Genomic DNA, 17,254 nt, shown 5'->3' on the forward strand with positions numbered 1-17,254 from the left:
TGTTAGACATGTCATTTGCAAAAGTTTATGTGTTCTTTATACTATTCAGCAGAAGATGAACTATTGTGGAACCTACATAAAATCATAAAGTTTGTAAAATGTGATGTGAAGGCACTTTCTGAGGTTTTCTTGTTAGTCTCACTTTTACCTAGGTGTCTTTCATTCATACCTGTCAACCTATTAGACTAAGAAATCTGGACAAAGCCACAAATAATGGGAAAGACAAAGGCTCAAAAAATAGGGACACTTTTTAAATATTGCTCTTACAAACTTAGAAAGTTGATCGACTAATAGGTTTTGCATTAGCATACATTTTCTGAAAGACAAGTCTGAAGCTCAAATATCTGCTATTATTTTCTGACTTCAGTCCTGAATGATTTGCCAGTGATTTGCCAGAAAAAAACACAATTTTATGAGAAACAGTTTTCCAAATGTGTGGGCTGGGTTGCGTTTGCCACTGTATGTGTGGGCTGTGTTGTATTTGCTTGAGAACTGTGTGTATGTGGGCTGTGTTGTGTTTGGTTCAGAACTGTGTGCATGTGTGTGTGTAATATCCCAGTTAACTATAACTGGTGACTAGAGAGTAACTCATGCTCAAACCTTGAACCTTGGGTGCAGGTAGCAGGAGCCTGAATTCCCTATCCACCAGCACTTGTAAAAAGTGGTCAGATTTTTGCCTCATATTTTTTTCTGTTCTGTTCCTCATAAAAATCTGTGATTTTCTTCATTTTGAATTCACTAAATAATAACAGACACTTGAATTTCAGACTTCATATTCTTCAGAAAGTACATGGTAATACAAAACATTTTATTCTAGCAATTTTCTAAGTTTATAAGATCAGTATTTAAAATTTGTCCCTATTTTGGGGCTGTATTCCCCCATTATTGGCTTTGTCCAGTTTTTTTGTGCTAAGAGTTTGAGAGCTATGGTGAGAACTGAATTTAATGAATATGTTTGGGGGCTGTATTGTCCCATTATTGGCTTTGTCCAGGTGTTTTGTGCTAAGAGGTTGAGAGCTATGGTGAAAACTGAATTCACTAAATGATAGCCATTTCAGTTTCAATCTTCCCAAGTTTCAAGAAACAGCTGATTTGGCATAGTGGAATGTTGCTCTGACTGTAGTGCACAAGATCCTGGGTTCAAGCCTTGGCAGTGAAATGCATTGTGGTAGCACAGCATTTTATTCTAGCAACTTTCCAATATTATACAAGCAATGTTTAAAATGTGTCCCTGGTTTTTGGGCTTTTGTCATTCCCCCAATACATTTTTGCTTTTTCCAGATTTCTTGTGCTCATGTGCTACAAAGTTGAGAGATACAGATGAGTGTCAAGTGGATTTTACAAGGAGCTAAGAGATTCAGGGGAAGAGAAGTTTAGTGCTGCTTATGCTGAGTCTGCTTGCATTGTTAATAGCACAACAGGGAGTGTACTTGGTTTTGATACAGAAGGCTGTGGGTTCTACTCCCACAATAAGTAAATGCATTGCTGATACTGTACTGTGTTGTACTTTTAAAGAGGGTGGATGCTGCAGTCCTGAGAATGTCCTCTATGGCAGAGATACCTAGTAACTATGAATTTGTTATCAGTTTGCCAATCATTCCCTATTGCAATATTACTAGATTATCATTTTTTAATGTAACTTGGGCAATTTATTCCTCAAGGACAACAGGCACTATATTTGTTCATAGGTTCATAGATTCATTGGTTGGTACTAGGCTATTGGCCCTAGGGCCTATACATGCCTAGCCATAACAATTCCCTGGCTATTTCTTCCCACAATATTTACTTCCCTGAACCCCTGGACCCCTGGACCCCTGTCTAGATGAAACAACAAAATATAAAGTTGTTTGTTAGCAGCAACCTCTTCATTAGTTACAGATCTCTTTAATGTGGAATTATTTAATGACTTTTACTCCTGCAGAGATTGTGTGTATTCATTGATAATGGTAGATTGTAGATGTTTGAGTAGACTTTTATGATGGAAATCTTCTGAACTGGGCAGTTTTGACATTATTGGTGCATGCATTTTCTTTCATTGTTTACTGGAAAAATGTTCAAAACAATAAATTTAAAACACCCTCTAACAACTGTACTATATTATACAAGGAATATAATTTAATACAATCAGGAAGATGTATCAAAAACACATGCATGTTTCGTGTGCAAGGGGCCTATGATTTGAAAACAGCCCAAAGTTAATCTTTATCTGCCACTGGCCAGATGTATTTTCTTTGAATGTGGGTTTCAATGCTGTTTCAATGAATGGGAGTTTCAAGGGCAGAGAACTTTTAATGCTAAGTCTATTTTTATTGTGAGACTGCATTGCTTTGTTTAGCAGATGTCTATTAGTGTTTATGTTGTAAAATAAAATGTTTAATGGAATTCAAATCATTGTAGAAGTAAAGCAGTATGCACATTACAGTGTTTATGGCAAATGGGGTGAAATAGCCAAGTAATGGGACATTGGAATGGCTGCAGGGGGGCAGCCCCACTTGACCATGATTTTGTGAGGGGGGAAGGTGGCAAACTCAAAGATAGCCTCGGCTAAACTATACCTCTCTACTGTCCAGATTTTTGCAGAATGAATAGATTTTTGTTTCTTATTTTTATTTTTTTCCTCATAAAATTTGTGGTTTTCTTGCAAATTATTTAGGAATGAAGTCACTAAATAGTGACAGACATTGAGTTTCAGACTTCATACCCTTCAGAAAAATGCATGCTAATGCAAGACCTGCTATTCTGTCAACTGTCTAAGTTTATACAAGAGCAATTTTAGTACTGTCTGTATGTTCCCCAATATATTTGTCCATGTCCAGATTTCCTGCATTAAGAGGTTGAGAGGTACGCGCAGATAAATTGCTTTATAGAATTAGGTATATCCAACCCTCTTAACTGTCCCCGGCTGTGGCTCAAAATGTTGCTTTTCCCCTAATAATCCCTCTGCAAAATGGCAACTTTAGAAGAAAATGTGGAGGGTTTACAATTAATAAATAATTGTAATGATCAGAGTTATAGATTACTTTTATTTCAGAAATTCATGTAGATTCTCTTATTTTGTCAGCTGCTCAACATAACAGTACTAATATTAAAAAAGTGTCCCTTCTTTGACAGGTTTCCAGCTGTATTGTGTGGCTATTTTATTTTTTTTTTTTTGCATCACATTTTTGGTCTGCTTTTCATAAAATTGTGGTTTTCTGGCAAATTAGTGGTAAATCATTAAAGACTGAAGTTAGAAAATAATGACAGACATTTGAGTTTCAGATTTCATACCCTTCAGAAAATTCATAGTAATGCAAGACCTACTATTCTATTACCTTTCTAAGTTTATAAGAGCAATATTTAAAAATTGTCCTTATTTTTGGGCCTTTGTCCCACTTCTATTTATGGCTTCGTCCAGATTTTTTTGCTCTGAGGTTGAGAGGTATGACAAATGTGTCAGGGCCATCACCGTTAGCCAGAGAAAGAGACATTTCAAATTGTGACATACTTGTTGCACCCCACTCCCCCATGTAGTGCCTCTGGTGTGTCCTAGCAAGGCAAGGAGCAGTTATGCAGTGTAAGTGTGCTTGATTTTGCAGAATGTTCTGTTTTTCTGTCATATTTTTATACTGTTGATTTATGCTTCTTATTATTCAGAAAATGCATGTTGTTGCAGTGCCTATTGCTCTGTGTTTAAATATCAATGCTTTAATGACCATCAAGTAAGCTTTTCTGAGATTGTAAGATGCAAGTAAGCTTTAATAAGCATACTGTTAAAGAATTACCAACATTGAAAGCCTTTTAGTTGTTGCCATGCAGAGAATATTTACATAACTAGATAACGTATAAGCCTTAGGTATTGAAATTAATATGACAGTATTTGTAATAAAGGACAGGATTACAGTATTTTAAGAAGCTCATTACATTTGTTGGAGACTTGCAGTCATCTTTGCAGGCTTTACCCGTAAACTAAAAAGAATGCTAATCTATCATGTGTGGTCCATTACCTGCACAGTAATCCTTTAAGCAATTTATCTTGAGCTTGTTTCTTGTTTACTGTTCATTTTTTACTTTGATCATGTCTTCCCCATGAAACAAGTAGACAGTTGTTGTCAGGCAGCAGGTCTTTTTTGGATAATAAACATTTTTACAAGTGGGGGTATCACAGAGATTGCTACTTTCAGCATGTTACTTGGTACTTTAATAAAGCTGAATATAAATTATAATTAGAACTGCAGTCCAAGGAGAAGTTGGTTTGAGTTGAGTGCTGCTTGTTTTTTATACTTGATTTTGATTGGCATTCCAGTAATGTATTTAAAAAGTAATTTATTTTTTCATGCCTCACAACCTTTTTGTTTCCATCTAAATATTAAGTAAGCTGTGATGTAGCCAATGCAATGACATATTTTTTCCTTCTACACTTCATTTGGTCTTTATTGGACTCTCATAGTGACGGTTTGGCACCCAGGGCAGCGTATTTAATTAAAGCCCCACTTTTGTGGTTTTGAGCATAGCTCCACTCCTTTCTAGCTGTTCACACCCCTTCCTGTTGGCCCCACCCCTTCAACTGTCTCCTGCAACCGCACTTTGATTTGAAGTCACCAGCCGCCACTGAGTATGGGGGATTGCAAGAGGGCATGTCTCTCAAAGAAGTATGTGAGTTAGACAGCAGAGGTAATAGGACGTAAGCACAGTTAAGGTTAATGTGCTCAGATACAGGGTGTGTGTCCAGTGTCAGGAAATCCATGGCAAAGGGTGACTATGTGAGGTGATATGGCCAGGGTGGGCTGTAGTGTATCCACAGGGACATGGCCAAAGCATGTATGCCAACACTATGCTATGGCATATTGGACATGTTTGATCCATGCATGGAAGAGGATGAAGTTCATCATCAGCACCTCCACCCCTGAGAACAGCCTCTGTCATGAGTTGCACTTCAAGTTCTATGAACCCCACTGGAAGTCTCAGTGCTTCTTAAACATGAATGGCATCTGCTGGATGAGCTGTAATCATGACCAGGTACAATTTCTTGACTATGTGTATGACCTTACACACACAGAGTCATGTCCTTCGACATGGACATGACTGTGTGTGTGACCTCACCAGGATATAGGCACATCCAGCAGAGATGTACCAATGGAAATGCTATCAATGAAGGAGTGGGATCTGGCATGCCCATAGCCAGGTCAATGTACCAACAAAACAGCTTTGTAGACATTGCCTATTCCCCAATAGACAATCCAGAACAGACACTGTACACTCCAGTGTGTCTTTCATCCTGTTCAAAGAGTCATGCACATGGTTCATGCAGTCTTGTACAACAAAATGCACAACCTGTAGTAGTCTTATGAACTCTTCAGAAGCCTTTGTTGTTATCCTGCACATTGTGTACACAGGACAGTGAGTTGTCACTGAAAAACATATAAACTCATGACTAAATGGCACTAATGTATAATGCAGTGATCATGTGGCTAACAATCAGAAATGCATGCATGGTGTTATGCTGTGTAGCAGCTGTCACTATCATCCAATATCATCCTGCTCAGTCCCTCTAAGATCACCTTTGTGATTTACATCCTGCGCAGGTACTTCACCTCTGATTTGTCTGACACATGACTGTCCAAGTCCCATTGCAATTTCACCTGTTATGCCATTGTTGGATTGCATATAACTTAGTCCACCATTACATCCATTCCACTAATGTGTACCTATCATCACTGTTACACACGTATATAATTCCATAACATGCCAATTCATGTGAATTAATAAATGTATCACTTCACAGATATGGACATAAGACATTTGAATACCACAATAAATTAATTTTTGCACTTTCACCATTGCATCAAACAGCATCACTACCCATATGTAACTTGTGGTAACTAATACTTCATGTCCTGTGACAAAATCTGAACAGAATTTGCTTTCATTGTAATATGCTTACCCCTGCTGCATGACAGATAGCAATACCAATATCTTATGAGGATACAGTTATTACTTATAACAGGCTTGATGGTTTAATGTATACTGGATGTGATATATGACTTATCAGTACAATATATTGCAACCTCTAATCAATGAATTGCTAGTGTCTGTTTCATAAAGCACATTGCTCATGATTCCATGCATGTGTCTTACTCCCGTCAGTAGTGCATCTTCTGACAAGTGTGGTATGACTTATTCCATGATGTCAGCAGTTAGTGCACAGGTCTAGACAATGCCGAGTTTAATAGAGAGTTGTTCAAATCTGGCATTGTACACAAACAGTAACTGGCAACACACAGGACAGGCTTAATTGACAGATGTGAGTTGTACAAGCCTACCCAGTGGTAGCATTTTATACAGAAGGAGATGTTTGATCAGATGAGCATTATACTAAATGTTAATGGAGGCTGTATGTATTCAAACACACTGTCCAAGTTGACACTTCAGCTGTGTGCATTCTGATAAGTGTCATATAATTCCTTCTATGACATCAGTAACTAGTGCACAGGTCTTGAGACTGTGGGTAAGAAAGGCAGGTCTTTAAATCTAACAGGGTGTACTTTATGTGTGTATAAAATCAACAGGTACCAGACAGACTGGCTTACTTAACAGCTGTGATGTATACAGTTACACATAGTGGTAATGCCTTCAGGGATGGAGGGTTTTGACTGTGAAATATACAGTTATACTTAGTGGTAATGTCTTCAGAGGTAGAGGGTTTTCACTGTGATGTATACAGTTATACTTAGTGGTAATGCCTTCAGAGGTATTGGGTTTTCTCTGTGATGCATACAGTTATACTTAGTGGTAATGTACAGTTATACTTAGTGGTAATGCCTTCAGATTTAAAGGGTTTTCACTGTGATGTATACAGTTATACTTTGTGGTAATGCCTTCAGAGGTAGAAGGTTTTTGCTGTGATGTATACAGTTATGAAAGACAATTTCACTATGAAAGAACAGTGAATGCCATAATCTTACTAATTCTGGCAATGTTCACAGCGCAGAAAAACTCCTAAGATATATATATGTATATATATATATATGTATATATATATATATATATATATATATATATATATATATATATAGTTATATATATATTTATATATGAGTTTATAGTAGTTTATTCAATTACCATACTGTCAAATCTAGAAACATCAAGATGAGAAGATCAAAACTGAAAAACATGGCAAGTCCTAACTATTGCAGTCCACATCATCGAAGGTAAGACAGACAGCCTGTCTCTTGCTCAATGATGGAGATTGCAATACTTAAGTCTTGCAATGTTTTTAATTTTTGGTGTTCTCGTCTCATAATGTCTTGGCAAATTCAATGTAAATTCAATAAACTAATATAAACCAACATATATCGATAGATATACTAAGTCCGTTGTTGCACAACCACGGAGAAAAGAAGAAAAACACCACACACAGTGAATCAGTGCTGGAGAACAAGCATAGACATCTGCAGATCTGGGGTTACAACATAATACTGACCATTGCAATCCACACATACTCTGCTAGATTCACTAACTTTAATAACTCCTGTGATAATAAATTACACCATCAGATACTTTCTATACACATCTACACTTTTCTATGAAATGAGTTTTCAATGAAATGGGTTCATGCATTTGAGTTTCAGTGAAAGGAAGATTCAATGAAATGTCAGGGACCCATATCTATATATATATATATATATATATATATATATATATATATATATATATATATATATATATAGAAAGATACTATACACCATATATGTGTGTGTGTGTGTGTGTGTGTGTGTGTGTGTGTGTGTGTGTGTGTGTGTGTGTGTGTGTGTGTGTGTGTGTGTGTGTGTGTGTGTATGTGTCTATATATGTGTCATATGTATGTGTGTGTATGTGTGTTTATATATATATATATATATATATGTGTGTGTGTGTGTGTGTGTGTGTGTGTGTGTGTGTGTGTTATATATATATATATATATATATATATATATATATGTGTGTGTGTGTGTGTGTGTGTGTGTGTGTGTGTGTGTGTGTGTGTGTGTGTGTGTGTGTGTGTGTGTGTGTATATATATATATATATATATATATATATATATATATATATATATGTGTGTGTATGTATATATATATATATATATATATATATATATATATATATATATATATATATATATATATGTGTGTGTGTGTGTGTGTGTGTGTATCTATACATATAAAAGTAAAAAACAAAAAATGAATGGCAGGGCAGCTAAAATCTTGCCACAGAAGATAAATACTCTGTATAATCTGAAAACAGTAGTGATTACCAAGGCTGCGGTCACTGGCATAAACTTCTTTATTGTACACGTGAAACATGATAAAAACAATAAAAATACAGATAACTGCTTTCAGACTTATTATGAGTCCTTCATCAGACATTAATCAACATTATATAGACTAAGAAACCTTGGGCCATTTGAAAAAAGAAGCGATTAAGGAAGTGCGAAAACATAAAGAAGGACGGCGCAGTGATGCAGCGGTAGCATTGTCACCTCACAGCAAGAGGTTCTCTGGTTCGATTCACGGCTGGTGTGCCTTCTGTGGAGTCTGCATGTCCTCCCTGCGTTCATGTGGGTTTCCTCTGGGTGCTCTGGTTTCCTCCCACATTACAAAGACATGCATCTGGAATCTTTCTCCCCGGGCCTCCGCTGAAAATTGGCTTTGTTCCAAGTCGGACTTTCCTGGTTAACAAATGTTAAATAAATAAAAATAAATAAACTCTAGAGATTTTTGAAAGGTATAAAAAAGAAATATGGATTAGGGAAAGAAAGAGACATCTGATATGGTGGAATATTTATGCAAAGGAGAAGGCCAAATTAATCAACACAACAAAAGCAGCCCCAAAGATATGTGAAGAGAAATACAAACAAAGGGATCCAGACTTGGAAAATTATGGAAAAACTAAGAAAACAAAGAGAAAAAGTAGAAAAGAAGATTAGTAATGGTGAAGCTAAAGAAACAGAAGCTGAGGTTATGGATTACCTGCGAAGTGAAGGATTTAGTGTAGAAAGTCTAACTCTGATAACACCACAGCAAGATAGAGCAATGGATCCTGAAATTAAAGAGAAACCATTGGAGTGGGAAACATCTGATTAGTTGCCATTGAAAGATACTTTGGAGCTTTTCACAGTAAACCAGTACAAAAGTTCACTTGAAGTTGCACAGCAAGGGAAGGAACAGGAAACTGTGGCAACTCTGACACAGTCAATTTGTGGAGTGATAGGCCAGTGAGTTCCCATATGAATGAGCAACGGATGACACAGGATGAAACGAAAGAGAATGTGGCACAGGAAGATACTCTGGAACTTTCTGTAGTATGCCCGCAGAAAATGGAAAACAAAGAATGTGCTCTCAGTTTAGAAGAAAATGATCTAGGAGAAGAGTTGCTTGATTTAATAGAGATGGACAGACATATTAAGATCAATGAAAGAAATAGTCTACAGAAAGTCAATAAAACCCAAAAAGTTAGAAGTTTGATAAAACAAATGAACACTAATTAGGACTGTTCATAGAAATCATCAATATAACAGAAGTAAATAGGCTATATTACTGTGCAGCTAAAGTAATAGGAGATAAAGTCTTGCCACAGAAACACAGGGCAATAAGAGAAAGGAAGGGGAGAAATCAAATGCTATCATTATCGAATAGAGAAAACTATAAAGCGATTGAGACAAGAAGTATCACTGTTAGAAGAGTTTAGAAGAGGAAACAGATCAACAAAACTACTCAGAAAGATAGATGTGATGAAAGCAATGTGCAGTATCAGAACAGACCAGGATCTATTGTACACTATTGCAAATAATAAACTAAAGATATCAGCACAGGCAGAAAAATTAGAAGATATGTAGATAACTATAAAGGAAAAGTACAATTATTTATTTATTTAGTTAGTTAACAAGCAATTTATTGATGACCCAAAAAAGTTTTCAAGAGAACTGAGAAACAAGCAAAAGGAACTGAAACACCCGCCAAAAATAAAAAGATATTATAGATACCATGTTGGAAAATGTAGAGCCTGCGGAACATAACAAAGATGCTGAATGGATAGAAGAAATAAAAGAAACCATAAGAAGTTCAAATGTACAGGATATGAAATGGGATGAAGTAACGGCCAGAGAGATTGAAACAAAGTTAAGAAAAGCTCCTAACTGGAAAACTCCAGGCCCAGATGTACTATCTAACTTCTGGCTAAAAAGTATTAATGTCTTTACATGAAGATTTAGCCATGAGTAAGAACTATTTATATGTGCACCCCAAACAGGTGCCAACCTGGTAACAACAGGAAAAACAATACTCCTACTTAAAAGCAAACTTGCAAGCTATCCTAAACTATAGACCAATAACTTGCCTTCCGATGATGTATAAACTGCACACTGGAATTGATGCTGACAGAGTTTACAGTTATTTAGAAGAAAACTCAATTATGGCAACAGAACAAAAGGGTAACAAAAGAAAGTCATACAGAAAAAAGGATCATTTGTTGTTAAAGTCATAATGGGGAACTGTAAAAAGGGGAAGAATTTAAGTATGACATGACTAGATTACAAAATCGCATTCAACAGCATCCTACATTTATGAATAAAGGAGTGTTTATAGACGTATAAGATACACCCTACACTGATCAATTACATTACAGTGATCATGAAAACAGTGACAAACCATTTTGCAGTTAAGCCATGATAAAGGACAAATTATTATTCCAGAGATAACAATTTAAAGGGGGATATTCCAGGGTGACTCTTTGTCACCGCTGCTCTTTTGTCTTGCCCTTAATCCATTAAGCTGTCGACTTAATAGATTATGTCATGGCTATAATTTGGTCATGACTACAATTTGGGTCCCATAAAACAACAAACTGTAAAGACTTCTCACCTTCTTTTTGCGGATGATTTAAAACTGTGTAGTCCATCAGACAAGGAACTGAAAGCACAACTGCAAGTGGTCAAAACATCTTCAGATCATATAGGAATGACATTTGGTCTTGATAAATGTGCAAAAGCAACCTTTAAAGCAGGAAAGCTGCAGCACCAAGAAAACATCAGTTTGGGACAAGAATGTGATATAAAAAAACTTGAGCAAGGAGGAGTGTATAACTATTTGGGAACTGATGAAAGAGCAACAATAAAACATGAACAAATGTGAATAAAACTTAGTAAGGAATATTTTAGAAGACTTAAATTAATTCTGAAAACAACACTGACATCTAGGAACAAAGTCCAAATTGTAAACCAATTTGTTATTCCTGTCCTAACTTACAGTTTTGGAGTGATTGACTGGCCCCAAATGGTATTGGATCAGTTGTACAGGAAAAAAAGGAAAATGTTTCCTGCTTATCAAATTATTTATAAAAATCAGTGAATACCTAGGCTATATATTCCTTGTTCTGAAGCAGGTATGGACCTCCTTGAAACTGATTACATGTAAAGATCTGCAGTTGTAGGACTGCATACATATCTGTTGACCTTACAAGATCCAAACATAGTGAAAGTTTTAAAACATTAGGAGAATAAGTCTAAGACAACTTCCCTGCTTAGTTTTGTAGAAGCATATCAGTGTCAAGTGTGAAAGGAAATCAAACTAGAAGCAGATAAAAATCGCTCAGCAACTGAATGTGCCAAAAAAACAAATGAAAGAATATAAGATGAAGGATCAGACGAGAAGGCAAGAAATGTGGGAAATGCATAAATATAGTTGCAAGTACAGAAAACACTTGGAACAGCCTCATGTCGATCAGGATCAAAAGGAGGAATGGTTAAGGACAGGTGAATTTAAACCAAAAGAAGAAAGGTTAATATTGGCAGCCCAATATAGTGGACTACGTACATGTTAGCTTACAAAGTCCATTGAACATGTGGGAGAAACAGACACATAGGTTTTGTAAAACAGAATTGGGAACAGTTGTACATCTTGTTGCTGGTTGTGATATACTAACGGCAGAAAGACTGTTTACTGAAAGTCATAATAATGTGGCAAAAATGTTGCATTGAGGATTGTGCAAACACAATACTGAAGTAACTGAGAAGCATTGGAAACATGAGCCACAAAGCATTATAGAAAATGATGAAGTATATATCATATGGACTTACCTATTACCAACCGTTAAAAAATAGATGTGAGAAAACCAGATATAGTAGTCCATGAAAAGAAGACAAAAGTAGCATTGATCACTGAAATTACTACACCCACTGACTATAGTTTCTTGCATAGAGAGACACAAATTCATAAAATACCAGGATTTAGAGGCAGAAATGAGGAAAATGTGGAAGAAAGATATCCAGACAGTTCCAATAGTAGAAGGAGGAATGGGTCTTATAAAAAAATAATTTATAATTGTACTTGGATATGTTACTGATACATGTATCTCCATAAGAATTGCAGGAGGAGTCAATTCTGAGCAGATTGTGGGTGCTATGAAAATCATTTTTGTCTAACATCAAAGATTGAAATAATACTAATTTCATGAACTTTAATCATACCCTGACTTAGGAATGGGGTCCATTTTCATCATGGTATTAGAAACCCAAAAGACTTGGATTAAGTAAACTGAACTACGGTTTGCTCAATATGTCCTAGATATAGTCAGTGAAAAAAATGAGAATAGATAGTGGATGAAAGGAAATCTATACTGGGATTTAGGGAACACTGTGTGCCTTGTTAATGAGATCATGACAGGAGTGTAGGCAGAAAGGAGGGTGAGAAGAAGGAGTGGATATGAAACAGGTAGCAATAGGGGTGACAGCAGAAAGAGAGTAAGAAGGAAGTGTGTGTGGGAATACAGGTAAGAACAGAGGGTCACTTAGAGTTGTTGGAGTGGGTGGGAGCAGTAAGTGGAGGTTAGGAAGAGTTATGCAAGTGTGAAAGTGATGCTGGAAGAGAGTGATGGATGGAGAGTAGCTGGGATTAGGAGTAAATGGGATAAGTTGTAGGCTGTGTACACACAGGTAGACTAGTGACGAGACAAGTCTGTAGTAAATAAACAGAGAGAAGTCACAGAGCTAGTCTCTGAGAATGCAGGAGTAGATCCATTTGTCAATCAGGTAAGATTTTATTTGTTTTTTGAAAGAGCTTAGTTCTTGGATTGATTTGAGTGTTAATATGATGTGATTCCATGCAATCTCCTGCACTGCTGTTCACTTTGGATGCAGACAGAAGTGATTTGCCCCAGAAAGTAAAGCTCTGTTTGGGGAGCATGGTTGAATGATGTTATGTAGACATGGGCTGTTTTGGCATGTATGGAGAAGTCTGTGCACTGTTGTAACTGGTGAATTAAGGGGTGTGGGAATTCTAACCAGTTTAGCTGTTTGAGAGCCAGAAAAAAGTGTCCCCTGAAGTGCAAATTGGTGTCAAAATGTTGCTACTTTATTGTAGCACTGCTCTAATTTCGTTAGTGTTTCATTGCTGTTTTTCTGATGTTTTAAACATTTTCTAGTGTTTTCCTGCTGAAACTAGGATTACTAGTAGTTGTAGCATAGTCCTGATGCAGGCTTGCTGCTTCTGGAACTGTTTGTAGTGGATTGTTTGTTCTGAGAACATTTGCCAGGCCATCCTGAATTGGAAGGGGCCTGTCTGCACCTTTGTGAGAGAATTGTGCTGATTGGTACCTGTCTGGTAAAGGGGGGCCAGTCTAGGGCTTGGAATAAGCATCCTCATTGGTCTTTTTGAACCTTTTTAATTTTTTTTTCAAGTTCTTAGTTTCTAGTATTAAGCCCTGCTTTTGAGCAGGTTTCTGCTTGTTTGTACATCACACAGCAACACTCACTGCCACGCAATTGTGCGCCAAAGCTGGACAGTTAAATTCAACAAATTTTTCCTAAATCCCAGGCAGAAATATTCATCCACTGAGCTCCTCCATGATCACTCTTGTATAGCCACCCCTAGTGACAACAGTATTCAACCTAACATTATGAACAGTTGGAATACCCTTGTTTCTCCCACCAACTTTGTTGACTTGGGTCTCTTGAGGCAGTGTAGTAATTGAGTCATGTACACAGACAACCCTCCACCAATAACACACTCTAGTACAGAGTGGGAGAGATTATTTATACCAAAAATCTAGAATCCATGCTCTCTTTCTCACTCAAAACAGTAACATAGAGAAAGTTGTCAACTCACCCACCACTACATATGCTCATAGTACCACTACTGATATACATAGGTTCATAGGTTCATAGGTTCATACTAGGCTATCTGCCCTAGGGCATTTATAAGCCTAGCCAGAGTTTGTTTGGCTTTCGCCACCCATTTTAAATTAATTTTGCTATGCCCTTTTTCGAGGTTAGTATACTGTGCCTCTGTCTAACAGTGACACAGAAGTGATACCCGGGGTAAACCTATGATCTCCCATCCACTTATCAAGATTCCTCTTTAAGAGAGTCAATGAGGGACTCTGCCTAACCTGGACTGGGATTTTATTCCAAAGTGAAGGGAGCCTCTGGGTTATGAATCTGTCCCTCCAGCATGTCCTATTTATTTCAGTGCTGAAGTTCAAGTCTCTCGAGTGCATAGCTCGATGGGATTTAGATTTTCTGAGGTGCAACATGTCCATTAAGGTTGGACATAGCTTTATACGTCAGGCACAGATCGCCTCTGAGCAGGCGGTATGCCACTGATTAGAGCTGGAGTTTCTTTAACTGGGCAGCATATGGCATCTGTTTGAGCCCTTTGATCCTTTTGGTGAGGTACTTTTGGGGTCTTTCCAGTTGCTGCAGGTGTCTGGTAAGGTACATCCCAAAAGGAGCATTGTACTCAATTATGGGCCTGATGAGGGATGAGTAAAGAGGCACGATGACCTCCCCTGATCTAGATGTGAATCCCTTCATGATTAGGTGGGCTATATAAAATGTTTTTCTAACCACTTTGGCCACGTGGTTGTCAAATGAGAGATTGCTATCAACTTGGGTCCCCAGGTGCCTAATTACTTCTTCTGTACTTAATGGATTACCACCTATGTGGTAATTTGTGGGCACTTTGTTTTTGCCAAAGGGGATGACTATACACTTTTTGGCATTTAGCTTGAGGCCATGGCTCTGGCACCAGTTGTCTGTTTCTATGAGGCCCTTTTGGAGGATGCTTGTGTCTGCTGGAGAGTCAGTTATGGCGCCCAGTTTGCAGTCATCTGCGAACTTGGTCAGCCACAGTCCTTCTGCGTTGGCCTGTACCTCCGAGAAATATATACCGAACAAGAGAGGTCCCAGGACTGAGCCTTGTGGGACACCACTTGTAACTGGTTTGGAGTCTGACATGGCTCCAGCAATTCTAACCATGTGGGTTCTGTCCTTGAGCCAGTTTGCAACCCATCTAGTGACATAGGGGTTTATATTTAAGCTGGTGAACTTATCTATAATGCCCGAGTGGGGTATTGTATCGAAGGCTTTTGTGAGGTCCAGGTAGGCTGTGTGGACCACCTTCCCCTCGTCAATGGCCTTGGTGACTGTTTCAAAGAAATTGACCAGGTTTAAGAGGCAGGATCTGCCCTTAACAAAGCGGAACTGGGTAGGATCCAGTGTCTGTAGGTCCCCAATATCTTTATTTATGAGGTCCATGATGATCCTTTCCATAGCTTTGCAGACCAAGCTAGTCAGGCTTATGGGGCGATAGTTTCCAGGATCCGTTGAGGCACCACCTTTGTGGAGAGGGACCACTGTTGCTGTACGCCACTCTTTGGGTACATATCCTGTAGTAAGGCTGAGATTGAACAGTAGTTTTATGTTTGGGTTTAGCTCTTCTTGGAGTTCATGTAGGATGCAGCCCGGGACACCATCTGGTCCCATTGATGCTGTGTTTTTGCTTTGGAGAGGGTGGCTCTTACCTGAGCATCTGAGATGTCAGGGGCAGCACTCTGCTGGAATAGATATTTGCCCTTTTGGTGGGGAGGGGGGAAGTTTGCACTGAACCTGTCAGCTAGGATGTTGGCAATGTCTGTGGGTTCGATGTATTTTTTGTCATTTTGGACTAATTCTGAGCATATCTGGGAATTCCCACCCAGGTTCCTAACATAACTAAAGAAAGCCTTGTGATTATCCTTAGTGTCCTGTACAATTTTTCTCTTGAAGCTGGCCTTAGACAATTTTATGAGTGCCCGTAGTTTTTTGCTAATACTGATCAGAGATGTCTTCCCTTTTTGGGATTTTGCTCTATCATGTAGTAGCTTCCTCCTTCTATTGTATAGTTTATTTATGGCTGGGGTACACCAGACAGGACGTCTGCCTTTGGAGGATTGGGTCTTGGTTTTATTTGGGATTGCATGATCCATGCATTCCTGAAGGTGTTCATAGGATGCGTTTATAAAGGATTTTGCGGTCTGGGCCGTATTTTCCACAGGCTCGGGGGCTTTGAAAGATTCCACCTCGGTTTTGAGGAGTGTGAAATTTGTTTTATAGAAGTTTTTCACTGTGGTTTTCTGGGCAGGGGGTGGGGTCGGGATGTGAATATCCAGTGAGATTAGTTTACGGTCTGATCTTACCAGTGAGGGATACACTTCTGGTCTGGAGCATAGAGTCCCCATGTTGGTGATGATCAGGTCCAGTATGTTTTCCCCTCTTGTGGGAGTGGTAACAAGTTGTTCCATAGCATTTGAGTTTATAAATTCTAGGAACCTTTGGGCTAGGGTGTTGGAGCTAGAGTAATGCTCCCAGTCTATGTTTGGGTAGTTAAAGTCGCCCAATATAATGGTGTTTGGAGAGACCTTCATATTTTCCAGTGCTCTCAGGAAGGCAGAGTGGGGTTCCTGGGTTTGGGAGGGTGGTCTGTAGCAGGCTATAAACTGGAAGGCAGTTTTACCCACTGTTAGTTGCACATGGATAGTCTCTGATGCTTCGTGCTGTGCCACATATCTGGAGGTATGGGTATCTTTGACGAATATTGATACTCTCCCTCCTTTTGTGGTTCGGTCCAAGTTTTGGGGCCAAAAAGCATGGTATGAAGTATAACCTGGTAGTGCTGGGGTGCTCTCGAGTGCCTTGAACCAGGTTTCTGTTACTGCACAGATATCGATGTTCTCCATGCTAAGGAGAGTTTCGAGTGCATGCATCTTGAGGTTTAGACTTCTGGCGTTGACTAGCATTACTCTTAGTTTCTTATCCCGTGTGATACCTATGGAAGTGGGTTTGTCTTTTGAGCCTTGCCTAAAAAAGGCACTATGGGGGAAGCAAGAGCCTTTGCCAATATCCGAAAGCCCAGGGGTGACAGGTGCAAGCCGTCCCTAGCGAAGCATCGTGGCTTGTCGAGCATGTCATCCCAGGCTGACAGG

Source organism: Protopterus annectens, chromosome 7.part0 (assembly GCF_019279795.1).
Source record: "Protopterus annectens isolate FY-2018-M chromosome 7.part0, PAN1.0, whole genome shotgun sequence".
Classification (NCBI taxonomy): Eukaryota; Metazoa; Chordata; order Ceratodontiformes; family Protopteridae; genus Protopterus; species Protopterus annectens.